Genomic DNA, 13,718 nt, shown 5'->3' on the forward strand with positions numbered 1-13,718 from the left:
ATTTTGATCACATGATCATGGGAATGGTACAGTGGTGCAAATCTGAAAAATGATCATAAGTCACTTTTTTCAATGCTGTTGTAACTTTGAACAGTCACTAAATCAACTGTTGTAAGTGGAGGACTACCTATTCAGTTCTGATCCCAAACTGTGAATGCAACTATTTACTCATATGAAAGAAAGCTTCAGTTTTCAGATAGAGCACTAAGAAGAAAACCTGTTCTTTGCTTCTGCAACTATAGTGCTCCAATTCTGTTTCAGTCAGCAAAAAGGGCCGATGACGTACTGTATAACATTAGATGGTCTTGCAAAAACATAATCCAGGTTTACGTAAAAAGCAATCTCAACAGCAAGTTTCTTGAAGCACAAAATCAGCATTTTCCAATCTTGGCAAGTTTAAGATGTGTGGACCAACTCCCAGAATTCCCCAGCCAGCATACTGGCACTAAACAAACGAGAAACTTGCCTTTTAAGATTCCCTGGTTGCAATCTTGATAAACAAAGTGAAAACTACCTCCAACGTTCCTTCCAATTCTGTTATTGCGTTCTGTTATCAATCAACCATGAAGCAAAAGGAATCATGATCAGTCTGACTTTGTGACCCTAGTCAATTGACAGTTTATCTGACTGCTTTACAAGCATAGATTTATGTATCAGTTGCCACACATCTTGCAAACTCTTGTTTATCACTGACCTACAGTTCTTCAACATATATGTGATTTTTTGTTTCAATGCAATACCATCTGCTAACCATATCAACTGTACTTACATGTTTGTAGCCAGACAAACTATTCTGTGTCCTATTTATTTTAGCAGTGAAATTTTCTATTCCCCAAATTCTTTCATCTATTGCTTTTTCCCCCCTTCATGTACTGAGTCTTTTCTACTCTCTAATTTTAAAACCGAAGAGAGTAGTACTTGTTTCGGGGATTGCATAACACAGGTTTCCAACACTAAGCAAGAGTTAATGGATCTCTGGGACAAATCTAAAAATTAGTCTACACATTTGGTACATTATTTGTTCCTGAAAAAATTTTATGCAAAATTTTTATGCAAAATGGAATTGCTTGAGAAACTCTTGACTCCAAGTCACTTGGGTTTAAATCTGATTTTAACTAACCTAATCCACCTCCATGCATCAGGTATCAAAGATCTACACATCTTTCTTTAGTTGTACCAACCATATCCCATTACTGCAATTGATTAAAACTATACAGGAAGTCAATTTAACAACCACAATTAGGATCAGAACTTCTGTTGCTAAGTGAGGCAATCATTCGGTGAGTTATACCCAATTTTATGACCTATTTTGCCACTGTTGTTAAGCAAATATCCATAGTTGTTACATGAATCCAGTTTCCTACACTAACTTTGTTTGTTGGAAGCCAGTTGAAGAGGTCGCAAATGCCAATCATTTGATCCCAGGACACTGCAACCATTATAAATACATGCTGATTGCCAAGTGTCTGAATTTTGAACACATGACCCCAGGGATTCTGCAATGGTCATAAGTGCAAAGACCAATCTTAATTCACTTTTTTCAGCACTATTGTAACTTTGAACAGTTGCTAAGCAAATGGTTGTAAATCAAGGATTATCTATATTTACCTAAAGTGCTTGAGCAACGCCATTCACAGCCATTGCGCAAGCATATTTTCTGACTTATGTACCTTTAACATCATAGATCTAAAACCTGTGAAATACTCTTTGTCTTCCTCTGAGGATAACTTTTGCACCTGCCTGTTTATAGTTACCTACCGGTAATCCCTATTGCACCATCCCATTTCTTAGAACAATATTCAAATTCCTAAAAACTCATAACTGTATAAAAAGGAGAAAGAGAAAACAGATTTTTCTTTTCCGTAGATTTTGTAGATACAGAAGCATCTTGGATATAAAATCAATTTTTATAACCCCCTGTTGTCCAATGAGCACATTAACAAAATTAATAAAGGTTTATTAATAAATATAGTGGCTTTCAAGAACTATTTCCAGTTATGAAATATTAATCATTAGCTTGATTAAGAAATGTGCTATGAATTGCAAACGCCATACATACAGAGTATGTTATATAAACCTAGCACTTTCACATCAGCTATATTTTCCAAAGATATAATGCCAATTATAAAGATTCCCATGTTTCACTGAGTGGCTTCATCTGAGGAATGATTGAATCCCACAAATTCACGTTTTTTGAACCTACAGTTGACTGAAATACAAAGATTATTGGAAATTTTGCATTTTATATTTTTGATTTGATAAATTACTACTAAAATACTGATAAACAAGGCAGAGTTCAGCTAATTTTTCTAAGAAAAACATGATAAATGCACTTTTGTTCCCCTTCTTTATTTTTTTTCCTGCTTTTGAAATATTACTTTTAGCAACAATCACTTTTGTAATATCAATTCTTGGTTTTTCTCTTCATATTCTTATCCCAATTTTCTCCATATAATTTTACTTATTTTCTTGTTAAAATAAAGTATTTTTAATTTCTATTATTGAAACAGACATCACCATTCCTCATAACTAAATACCCATCAATTATTTATCTGGAAGAAAACTGTATCACCATAAAATGTCCTGTCCCACAGGGAATTCTTTCTTCTGACACTGGCATAATACCAACAAAAGGAGGTTATTAAAGGCATAGAGCATGTTAAAGTTACGAATCGATGCATTCCCTTCCTTCAATTTCTCTTGCCTTGCAGTAAATGTTAGCAGCCAGTGAAAGAATAATGTTTTCTATCTTCCATGCTTGATACATCCATAAGTCTTCATATAGTAAATTTCCATTTTTTACTATATTCATTAAAAATACATTCGTATCTGTAAACTATACAGATTGTTAATACAGCATGCTGACAAGCTTATGGCTATGAAATCAAAGCACAGCAATAACAGGACAAAATCAATCATATAAATATATGTCTCATCCATTTTACACTTCTATTTTATAACAGGAACAATAATCTTTTGTTGAGCTAAGATTATAAGAACCATATTTAATATTAATTTCTTAGCCATTGATTTCTTAATATGGTATGGTAATTTATGCCAGATATTTTTTTTCCAAGTATCTAATATTCACCATAGTAATACATTACTTTATAAAAATACTGTAGACTTAGAATCTAATGCATACTCCAATACATAATAATTTGGGAGCCTTAGATGCTGTTAAAGTCCAAATTTGGGCTAAAATTAGGCAAAGGGTTAAAATTTTACAATTTTAGACAAACCCCAATCTTCTTTCAATTATTCAAATGGTTTAAAACTTTGGAGGATAATAAGCTGACCTAAAGTGATAATATCCCTAATTACCCATGACTTCAGAAACCAACGATTTATCTGTCTTTGGTCCAAAATGTATGTTTGACATGGGAACAGGGATCAAAATAATACTCTTGCCCAACACCTTCAAAATATCAATAGCAGAGAGCATTTGAAGCTCAGGGTCCTTGCTGCTCTTTGAGTTTGGTTTTCTTGCAGGTTATACATGCAAGTACTGATTATGTTACCTGGCCAGGTATTGAAACAGCTACAAGAAAATAACCAAGCTCAGAGAGCAGCAAGGACTCCACCTTCAACATACAGTATATCTTGTGGCTTTAATGGAAAAAAATATAATGGAGCTAAAAATAATCATTAAATTTTTCCATAAATTCAAGGGAACAGAAGATGGGATTATGCCCCCCTAAAGTATTTTAAGCATTTAAAGTCCTAGAATGTCTTTATTAATGCTGACATTTTCTTTGCACTTGCTGCAATCAACAGGTGAGCCAAATGGCAGCAAGAGACCTTGGGGAGAAACACTGATCTCAGCAAGAATGGAGTCATTTGTGATGCTATATTTAAAGGTATTGTCAGCCTTTTCTTGGCAAACATTAGAACTGGAAGGAGGCTCGAGCGTACATCTCAGGATGCAAATCTTTGATAAGCAGATTTACTGTAAATAATAAAACTGACAGGAGAAAAATTTAGTGACTGCTATATAACAAATGCAAGATCTATTTATAGTTTAATTAAGGTGCAAATTCTAACACCTTTTCCTCCTGCTGTGCAGGAGGTGAAGTTTCCTTTTTGGGGTAGGAGAGCAATTTCCATCTGTCCTTCCTTATGATAATTAACTAGTTGAGTTTCAAGCTGTTAACTTCTGACCTTGCAGGAGGTAGTTCTTGGGGTATGTAAATATGTTGAGTCCCTAAGTTACATTTATAAAAAGAGATTTGGGATTTTGTGATCAAAAGTCTTTCAGAATTTTGGACCATAATGTCATTCAAAAAGACACGTGTCATATTAATAAAAGCATATGTTTTTAAAATGCATGTTAAAAGCTCTCTCTCGAGATCCTTGAGCTCCATCCTTCTGTGAAAACTAATCCTTAAAAATATCATCTGGCATCCAGAGGGAAGGTTTGGACTGCTATCAGCAGCATTGCTATGCAAGCCCTGCTCCTTTTCTACATACATGGAAATGCCACACACATGGTCAAAAGTGAAACGCGTGTGGAGCTAATACCACTCCTGGTCTTCTGATGAAATTGGCAAGCACCTATGGAGACCACTGTGACTTCTTCTTGCTTGGCAGCTCTGTCCATCCTTCTACCCATGTTGCAAAATTCTACAGTCTGATTTTGACTTTCAGATACTCCTTTTTAATTCAAACTATGTTACATCTTTGCACTGTGATTTATTTTGCTCTCTAACTAATAAGGATTTCTGTACAGAAAGCTTTTATTTGGCAACCAATTGTGAATATATCCTTTTTAGTTATTAAATGTACATACCAATGCATTTTTTATAAAGTAGTTTATTTAGATAGGGAGAGATCTACTAAAGTAGGTGATTCTATTCTGACAAAGATAACATTCACATATAGAATAGGGTAAGGTCTCACTAAAGATCTTGCAGAAAAGAAACCTATCTGCACTTGAAAATGAATTAAAATAACATTTAATGATTTAATTTTTTATTTCTTAAATATAATTATATCAATTATCAATGCAATAGAAGGTAAGCAATGACTACTAATTATGAAGGCTTTGTATTGGCCATGGACAAATCCTTCACAAAAAGTGTAGAAACTGTCAAAAAAGTTTCTGAAGCAGCCAAGAAGGGCTGCAAAAGGATGTGACTGTTAAAATAATTTGAAAAAAGGGATTGTACATTGACCCATATATTATAAAGCCTCTCTTACAAAGAAGCCTTACCCAGCTTTATTGTGAATTACATCCAATATCATTGGCTAAGGGATGTTATTTTCCCCAATGATGTGATTCTGCATTGTCAAAACTGACAAAACTGAATTTTGACCAGATAGGAGTCTGATCAAAAATAACTAGTCCTTCTCATGTTCTCAATTTACACCCTGAAGATATTACAGCTTTCGCTGTCCTACTGGCAATGATTACCTAAACTAATAATAATATCCCCTGGTTGTCAATATCTTCCAGTTATGATCTAGTTCAGAGGCGGGTTCCAAATCCCGTTGCTACCAGTTCGCTCGTGCGTGCGTGGCGCTTCTGCACATGCGCAGAAGCGTCCGGGCAGGTGGGCGGAGCCTCCCACTGCTGCTACTGATTCACCCGATGCAGTGCGAACCGGTAGCAACCCACCACTGATCTAGTCGTAGATTAATACAGTAGATAGGACTTTTATTTATTTTCTGAGAAAAGACAACTCAAGTCAGAAATCAAGGTTTTTATCTCGTCACTATGCCATTAAGACTGCTAACTGGAGAGAGGAAGATGCAGGCCTTTAGAGAAGCAGGGAGTAAGTCTCCTGACAGAATTTTCTGGTTAGAAGAAACAAGGAAAAAATATCTTCCATCCTGTGATATAAATTCCAGTATCTCCTGCTACTCTTCAAGCCAAGGTCTAGACCATAGAAATCTACTCACCTGTCCCTTAGTGCCAAAAGGATTCCTTCACCATCAAATTTGCATTTGCTCAAACTGAAATTCTTTCTTATTCTGCTCACTCTTGTTTGGCTAAGATTACAAAACATGATCCAGAGATTCTTTCTCAGTAGGGTATTATTAAAAAGCTTAAAAAAAAAAGTCGGACTTAAATTCCTTCAGATATCTAACATCTGCCTGTTAAAAGTTGATGTCATTTTGATTTTATTTATGAATGCACCACAGAAGATAAAGCGTGAAGCAAAAACCGACAGAATTATCTTCAGCAAGACTGACCTATAGGATTTTGTTCACAGAGTGGTATTTTACCAGCAACAACCTGCAGACTGAGTCCCTAAGGTATCTAGCTCTACTATTCTCACAGGAGGGATTTTATCCAAAGAAAGATGGTGTAGGAAGAATATTGGCAGCGTAGGAGTTAGAGAACAGTATTTTAGCTGGATACTACAGCTGCCAGATAGAATTCAGAGATGCACTCCTACACAAAGCAGATGCAATGTATTCACTCCTCATTTTAGAAAGTGTTCAAGTATTCTCCACCTCCTCAATTACTGCAAGTGCTCCAAAAGCCTTTCCTTTGCCTACAGGAACCATGTTTTCCATTTCTAACTTATGAAAATGAAAGAAAATCAGGTTTATGCTTATGGCTCAAAAAGTGATGTTTGCACTGACGTTTGCATTTTTAAAAAAATGTCTTGCCTTTAAAAAAAACCTAACTTTACAATCTTGTTATCTCTAAGAAATGAGGAATGAATTCTTGTTACAAGAAATGCCAGTTCTAGAGGTCCCGTCTTTCAAGTATTATTGCCAAAATTCTCATAGACTGGAAAGTCATTCAAGGCAGCATGCAAAAGAAGGACTACAACTACAGATAGTCCTTGACTTATAATAGTTCATTTAGTGACTATTCAAAGTTACAACAGCACTGAGAAAAGTGACTTATGACTATTTTTCACACAACTGTTACAGCATCCCCATGATCACATGATCAAAATTCAGACGCTTGGCAATTAAATATTTATGAAGGTTGCAGTGTCCCAAGATCATGTGATTACCTTGTGACCTTCTGACAAGCAAAGTCAATGGGAAAGCCAGATTCACTTAACAACCACATTACTAATTTAACAACTGCAGGGATTCACTTAACAACTGTGGCAAGAACAGTCATAAAGTGAAACAAATGTTTCACTTGGCAACAGAAATTTTGGGCTCAGTTGTGGTCGTAAGTTGAGGACTATCTTTATCTTGTATTAGAGCTGCGTTACTTTTATCATGAGAACCAGTTTGGTGGTGTAGTGATTAAAACATCAGACTAGAAACCAGAAGACCATGAGTTCTAGTCCCGCCTTAGGCACAAAGCCAGCTGGATTGACTTTAGGCCAGTCTCTTTCTCTCAGCCCTAGGAAGGAGTCAATGGCAAACCACTTCTGAAAAACCTTGCCAAGAAAACTGAAGGGACTTGTCCCAGCAGGCTCTGAGAATCAGACATAATGGAAGTGGGGAAAACCCTTTATTATATCTGTAATACAAACAAGTAAAAGAAACTAGGGAAATGCACAGAATTATTAATTATTGTATCACTTCTCAGTATTTTGTGAGTGTGTGCGCCCGCGCATGAATTTATGTCAACATTTGTTTTTTTTAATTATCCTGTATTTCCAATGTTGTCAGACTTTCAGCTTGTACCAGATGGTATTCCAAGCTCAAATGGGTGTGAATTCTATGCAGCCAAACTTCAGTTGCTCACAATCTTCATTAATTTACATTAGCATTTTTAAACCATAAAACATGCTTTTAAAGACAATGTCAAAAGCACAGGATTAAAAAAAAACCATGGGTACATAGGAAAAATGAAAGCATGCATGAATAAGATGAAGGACTTTTTTTAACATAAAAATGGACTTTTTTTAACAGGAAAAAAATGTTCTATGCAAATAATCTTTCACATCAGCTTTCTATAACCTGATACCGTCCAGCTGACCTAGACTTCAGCTCTTATTATTAAAGAAGCTGAAGTGCAACCGATCTGAAGGAAGCAAAGTTAGGAAGACAAGACAATCAAACATCCAACAAAATAAGATCATTTACCAACTCTGGAACTACAACTATTAAGTGAGCTCCAGTCTAGGAAAGTTCCATTCTGAAGTTGCAACAAGATTAATTTATTTAGATTACAGATGAACAACAGAAGACTTTTTTTCTGAAGGCTTTCTCCAATACCTTCATTTTTCTGAGGGACTTAATAAATCAAGTCTCTCTCCAACATCCAACTTTACACATAAAGCAAAGAAGTTTTTATTTTGCCAGGCTTTTGAAGAGGATATATTGCTTTTAGCTTTAATGGACTGCTCGCATAATGGCTTCTTCCTGAACTGCTGCCAATTGCTTTATTCCATTTACTTTATTGTTCCTGATTTAGATTCTTCTTTTTGTGTTTTATGTTTGTTTTATGTTTCTATGTTTGTAAATAAAAAACAATGATAATACATAAAGTAGATACTTAAATCAAGAGTGACTGAAATTTACAATAAATTATCATTATACAATGATAATATGTACAACTGCTTCTGAAAATGCATAAAATAAAAATCATTTTCCATGCTAGGAACAAATTGCAGAAGAACTTAAATATGTTAATGTTAGACTCCAAACCCATACTATTTATCTGGGATTAAATGCAGTTGAACTTCTGCCAAGCAACACTCAAAATTATGTTGTTAGGGTCTCTATTGAAGATATCTTCATATATAGCCAGTTTGGGTTTACTAGCTGCCCTCTGAGCACAGAGATAAGCATTCTCACCCATCTCTAACAAAAGACAGTATTACATTATCCTTTACAAATGTTCTGTTCCAAAAATAATTTGTCAATAATGTTGGCTGCTCTGATTGCATCATTGAAAGGTAGGATAGAAAGTACATTGCTGTTACTAAAATCCAGTTAAAATAATAATAATGTAGTAACATAGAATTTTTGCTGGCACCACATAATCTGATCAGAATTATTTTAAAGTAGGGGTAATGAGTTAAGAATCTGTTTTAGACATTCTCTTAGAATTAAATTTTGTAATAAGGGGGAAATACCCACTTATAAAATGGCTGTGAGCTAAAGACATGGCTGCATAAAATACACACACACACACACAGAGAGAATTAATTTTTTCACGTTGTTTGAAGTGTTTACATTCAAAGGGCATATTAGAAAATCACTGCATCTATTTTTATGAATGTTGGCATATTAATTGTACTGTCAAAAAATACAATTGTTTTGTTTTCCTAAGACTAGAGGAGCCCCATTTCTTTAAAGCTTGTTCCAGTTTTAGGTATCACACACATGTCTCTCACTGTGAGTGCCAGTTCCCTGCTCCACCTGATTTATTTATTTTTTACATTTTAAAAAAAATCATTCTTTCTTGAAGAGAAAAGGAACCTGGAATATTGTACAGCAAAGTTTTAGGCTCTGCTGTCTTCATTATAGGAATGCCTAGGAGTCACTTAAAGGTATTTGCAAAATGTTATTGAGAGAAATGAACAGTCTCACTTATTTGTACAGTAACATGCATTGAGATTAATTACACATCTAACCCTTAAAATCACTTCCCCCACTGGTCACTACAAGTCAAAAACAATAATAAATCATAGATTAAAAGCCAGACAAAGCAGAAATATTTGCAGCACTTCTAGCAGAGCCCAGAATAATAGGACGCCACTCCAGAGAATTTATTCTTGTTAAGAATTTAATCTGAGACAGGAAATCCCATCTTTCAGAATGTAGTTTTAGCATTATTTCTTGACTTGTGCAAACACAGCCACATAAAACAGTGGCAGTCTTTCCTTCCTTCATCTTTAGCCATAAAGGTAATTCTAGAAGGAAATGTTTTCATCAATAATTAGGCAAATATATAATACTTAAAATTTATCACTGGGAATTAACTTTACCTTTTATTCTATCAGCTTCAACTATTTTAAAAAAGAATTTGCATCTTTGGCTAGAAAAACAGATACCTGTCAATGCTTCAGCTTCAGAAACATCTCAAGTATGGTTTCCAGCAGGAAGGAAGGAAGGAAGGAAGGAAGGAAGGAAGGAAGGAGGGAGGGAGGCAGGGAGGGGGGAGGAAGGGAGGAGGGGAAGGAAGGAAGGAGGGAGGGAGGGAGGGAGGGAGGGAGGAAGGAAGGAAGGAAGGAAGGAAGGAAGGAAGGAAGGCAGGAAGGAAAGAGGGAGGGAAGGAAAAGAGAGACAGAAAGAGAAGAAAAGAGAAAGAAAAGGAGGAAGGAGGGAGAGAGCTTCTTCAACTCTAATCACTCATTTTGAGCTATACTAGCCAATATGAATTTGTATCCAGTACAAATGCCTGCTCTACAATACATCTAATTTAGCTTTTGGGGACTATGTATCAGCATAGTTTCTCTGCAAGTTAAGGCGCATGAATTTTTATTTGTATCTAAGCAGGAAAAAAATGTTAAAGTTAAATACACAGAAATTCAATCAGAACAAAAAAAAACATAACATATTATTTGAACCTCTTCTGGTATAAAATTCTTCAAAATAATTTGCACATTGAGAATGTAGGGGGACCTCTTGTTGGATCAGAGCAGAATCACCTTGTCCAACATAATATATCTCTTCTTGGTCAACCAGATGCATTTGAGAAGCCCATAAATATGGATGGAAGAGCAACAGATCTTGTTCATTGTTGCTCCCCGCAGCAGCCACTTAACATGCACTGTTTCCAGAGGTAGTCCATAGCCATCAAGCTAGTAACCACTGATAGCTCCATCGTTTATAAATTCAACTAGTCTTTTAAAACTTTTCTGACAAAGCACAAAATTTGTCAGTCATCACCATGTAAATCCAGTAAATTAAATAGTTTAAGTATGCATTGTTTAAAAAAATACTTGCTTTATGTGTCTTGAAACTATCTGCATTTAATGATAATAAATGATTGTGCGTTCTAACATTCTGAGAAAAAATATTCTCCCTAGCTGCATTTTTCTTACCATGCATGACTTTATATGCCTTTATCATGCCTTCCTTTAATTACTCTTATTCCAAATATAAAAGCCCCAGTTCCTATACTTCCTTGTAAGGGAACTAGTTCCCCAGTCATTTGATTCATTCCAGTCTGCATTTTTTTCAGCTCTATAATATCTTTTTAAAGGTAGATTGTCAAAAAATAGACTTAATATTTCAAGTGCAATCATAATATAGATTTATATCAGGGTTAGGCTAGCAATTTTATTTTCATTTCTTTTTCTAATTATTTGTTGTATAGCATTTGCCTCTTTTTTCTTTTTTACAAGTTACATTCTCACTATCCACTGCAATTAATTATTGTAATGTGTTATATATGTGGAGGGGTTTTGTTTATTTTGCAAGAATTATGCAACATTGTGCACTATCTTCATATAGCACCTTTCTTTTAAGAGAAAATGCAGAATTCTAGCATTCCAAAAGACTGTAGCTCAAGCATAATTAGAAGTTAGAAGCATGAAGCTTAGTGATATGAGCAAGAAACATTTAATAAATTACAATCATGATAACAGTGATAAGAAATGATACTATGCTTAGAATGTTGACTTACCAATTGCAGTTTCTCCATTAGAAGTAATGCAATCTGATGAGCTCACTTGACATCATGGCTCCATAATTTCAGAGTGATGGCTGTGTAGAAATAAAGCCATTTTTTATTTACACAGGTTTGCAGCATGGGATATGTGTCATCCTTAGGGACTGTTAGATAAGAACCTTGGGAAACTGAAAAGAATTGTCTACAGCTCAGATTGTTTAGCAACATAACGAAAGACACTGGGGGATTGTTCCGTATCAAATTAACCATGACTTGATTCATTTTTGCAAGGAACCTTGAGAAGATATTCATGTAATTTTCTTAAGCATTAAAGCCATTCTAGCACAAGAAACTTGGATATATAATTTTTGGTCAAATGTCGTCCTGATTCATAAATCGTGCACTCTGAAATATAGGATGTGTAGCAAGTTGTAAAATATATGTGTGTGTATATGTGTGTATGTATATATATGATAAAAGAATGTAATAAGAATATATTAAACTATTTTAGATCAATTTGTTATACAGACTGGTACAATATTACCTTCTTAACCTTGCACCTTTTTTTACTATATTGGGCAACAATTTGGCACTTCCCTAGCCAATCAGTTGAAGGAAAACTTTCTACATTGACAGGCAGATTTTCCCAAGGTTTCAGATTTCCTCCCATTCTACTTAGAGATGCTAGACACAGAATCTGGGATTTCTGGATGTACGGGATATGCTCTGACACTAAAGTACTGTCCATCCTCAAAATAGGTATATGGTAAGATAACAAGAATGTGCTTAGTTTTGCATCCGCAAATTTGCTTTCATGTTTGCATCACTTATTGAATATCTTAAAATCCTGAAATGAACATGCAAATTGTTCATCATTGAATGGGTTGAATGCATATTTAACCAAAATAAACCCAAGGTAATTATTGGGGAAAAACTAGTCGGACCAAACCAATGAGACTATTCAAATTTGGATCTGATGCATTAAGTTTAAAACAAAGGATTTACAATGCTACATAATAAAAAAAAAATACCTTTCCTCCATGAGAAAAGCAGTTCAGTGACCTTGATGTGTGCAGTCTTGAAGTTCAGCATTCCAAGTCACACACTGAAGAGGACCCAGCAGCAACAATTTAGCACATCATATTTTTAAAAGCCAGCACATCTTTAGGGCAATACATATTTCATGAGGGAAGCTGCTCCCAAAGATGATGTCCAAATTGAAAGCTGTAAATTAAATGACACACATAGATACACATCAGGGGTAGAGATCAGCTTCAGCTTCTAATATGAAAACATTTCTTTTTTTCCCTTTATGGCACGGGTCTCTTTATAAAGGCAGTACAGTTATAAAACAATAATATTCATTTGTTTATATTACTCAGAAAAAGAAGAGATAATAGTTTAATGTCTTTACATCTGGAGATACTCTTCACATTTCAATATTTTTGGTCCTGACTTGAGCCTATTATTATTAGTGTTTACAGCAATTGATAGTAAAATATATGATAATCCTGTAACACAGTCCCCCTAAAATCTATGATTTTTCTACAGTACATTAATTTAGCTCCATAAAGCTGTGGTTATTAATCTACATAAATTGAACTATGGAAACATCTAATTGTTTCATAATCCAATAAACCTACTTTTCAGTTTCTCACCAGTTTAAAAATTATTGTCTTTCATCAGTTTTTAAATCATTATGTACACGACTTTCTATTTGTCACATATTCAAGGTACCAACAACTTTTTCCACTTTGAGTAAAATATGTGGTTGTTTCTTCACTATAAACATAACCAAAATAAACTCAATCACTTCACATTTTGTTCCCTGTGCAGCCTACTGAGGTTATTAATACCATTGTTACAAAAGTCACAGCCATCTGCCCAACTGAGAGAATAATGTTCCATTTGCCCCTCTGAATCTTTACCATTTTAGCAGCCCTGGCTTTAAGCAGAATTGTAAGAAAATACACATAAACTGTTCTTTCTGGATGAATGCTTTTAAAAGAATAGCCCCTTCATGGTCAATCGTTGTACAGATCTAATTATGGATTAAGCAACTGAAGATCACAGAATCAGATAATATTTTGTGATTCTTCTTACCTACATTTTGCTTTTACTAGACCCCAGGTGAAAGAGTGGGAGGGAGAGGGATGCATAAGTGGGTTTTAGAATTTTAGTTTTTATATCCATATATATGGAGATATATATGGAGATATAGACACACACATAC

General features: G+C 34.8%; 1 protein-coding gene across 14 annotated transcripts in view; it reads right to left on the reverse strand.

The window, feature by feature from the left end:
* Positions 1 to 13,718, reverse strand: part of TIAM1 (TIAM Rac1 associated GEF 1) — a 196,862-nt gene that overhangs the window by 145,168 nt on the left and 37,976 nt on the right. For 13 of the 14 annotated variants that reach the window (XM_087895077.1, XM_087895070.1, XM_087895067.1 and 10 more), the window contains 2 exons: positions 12,517 to 12,709; positions 11,501 to 11,580 (listed from right to left, as the gene is read on the reverse strand). The gene's annotated coding sequence lies outside the window, so the exon portion shown is untranslated. Of the gene's footprint in view, positions 1 to 11,500; positions 11,583 to 12,516; positions 12,710 to 13,718 lie in introns of those variants that run through there. The other variant, XM_087895080.1, reaches the window with a different exon arrangement.

This window comes from Pantherophis guttatus, chromosome 5 (assembly GCF_059756535.1).
Source record: "Pantherophis guttatus breed Tessera chromosome 5, ASM5975653v1, whole genome shotgun sequence".
NCBI lineage: Eukaryota > Metazoa > Chordata > Lepidosauria > Squamata > Colubridae > Pantherophis > Pantherophis guttatus.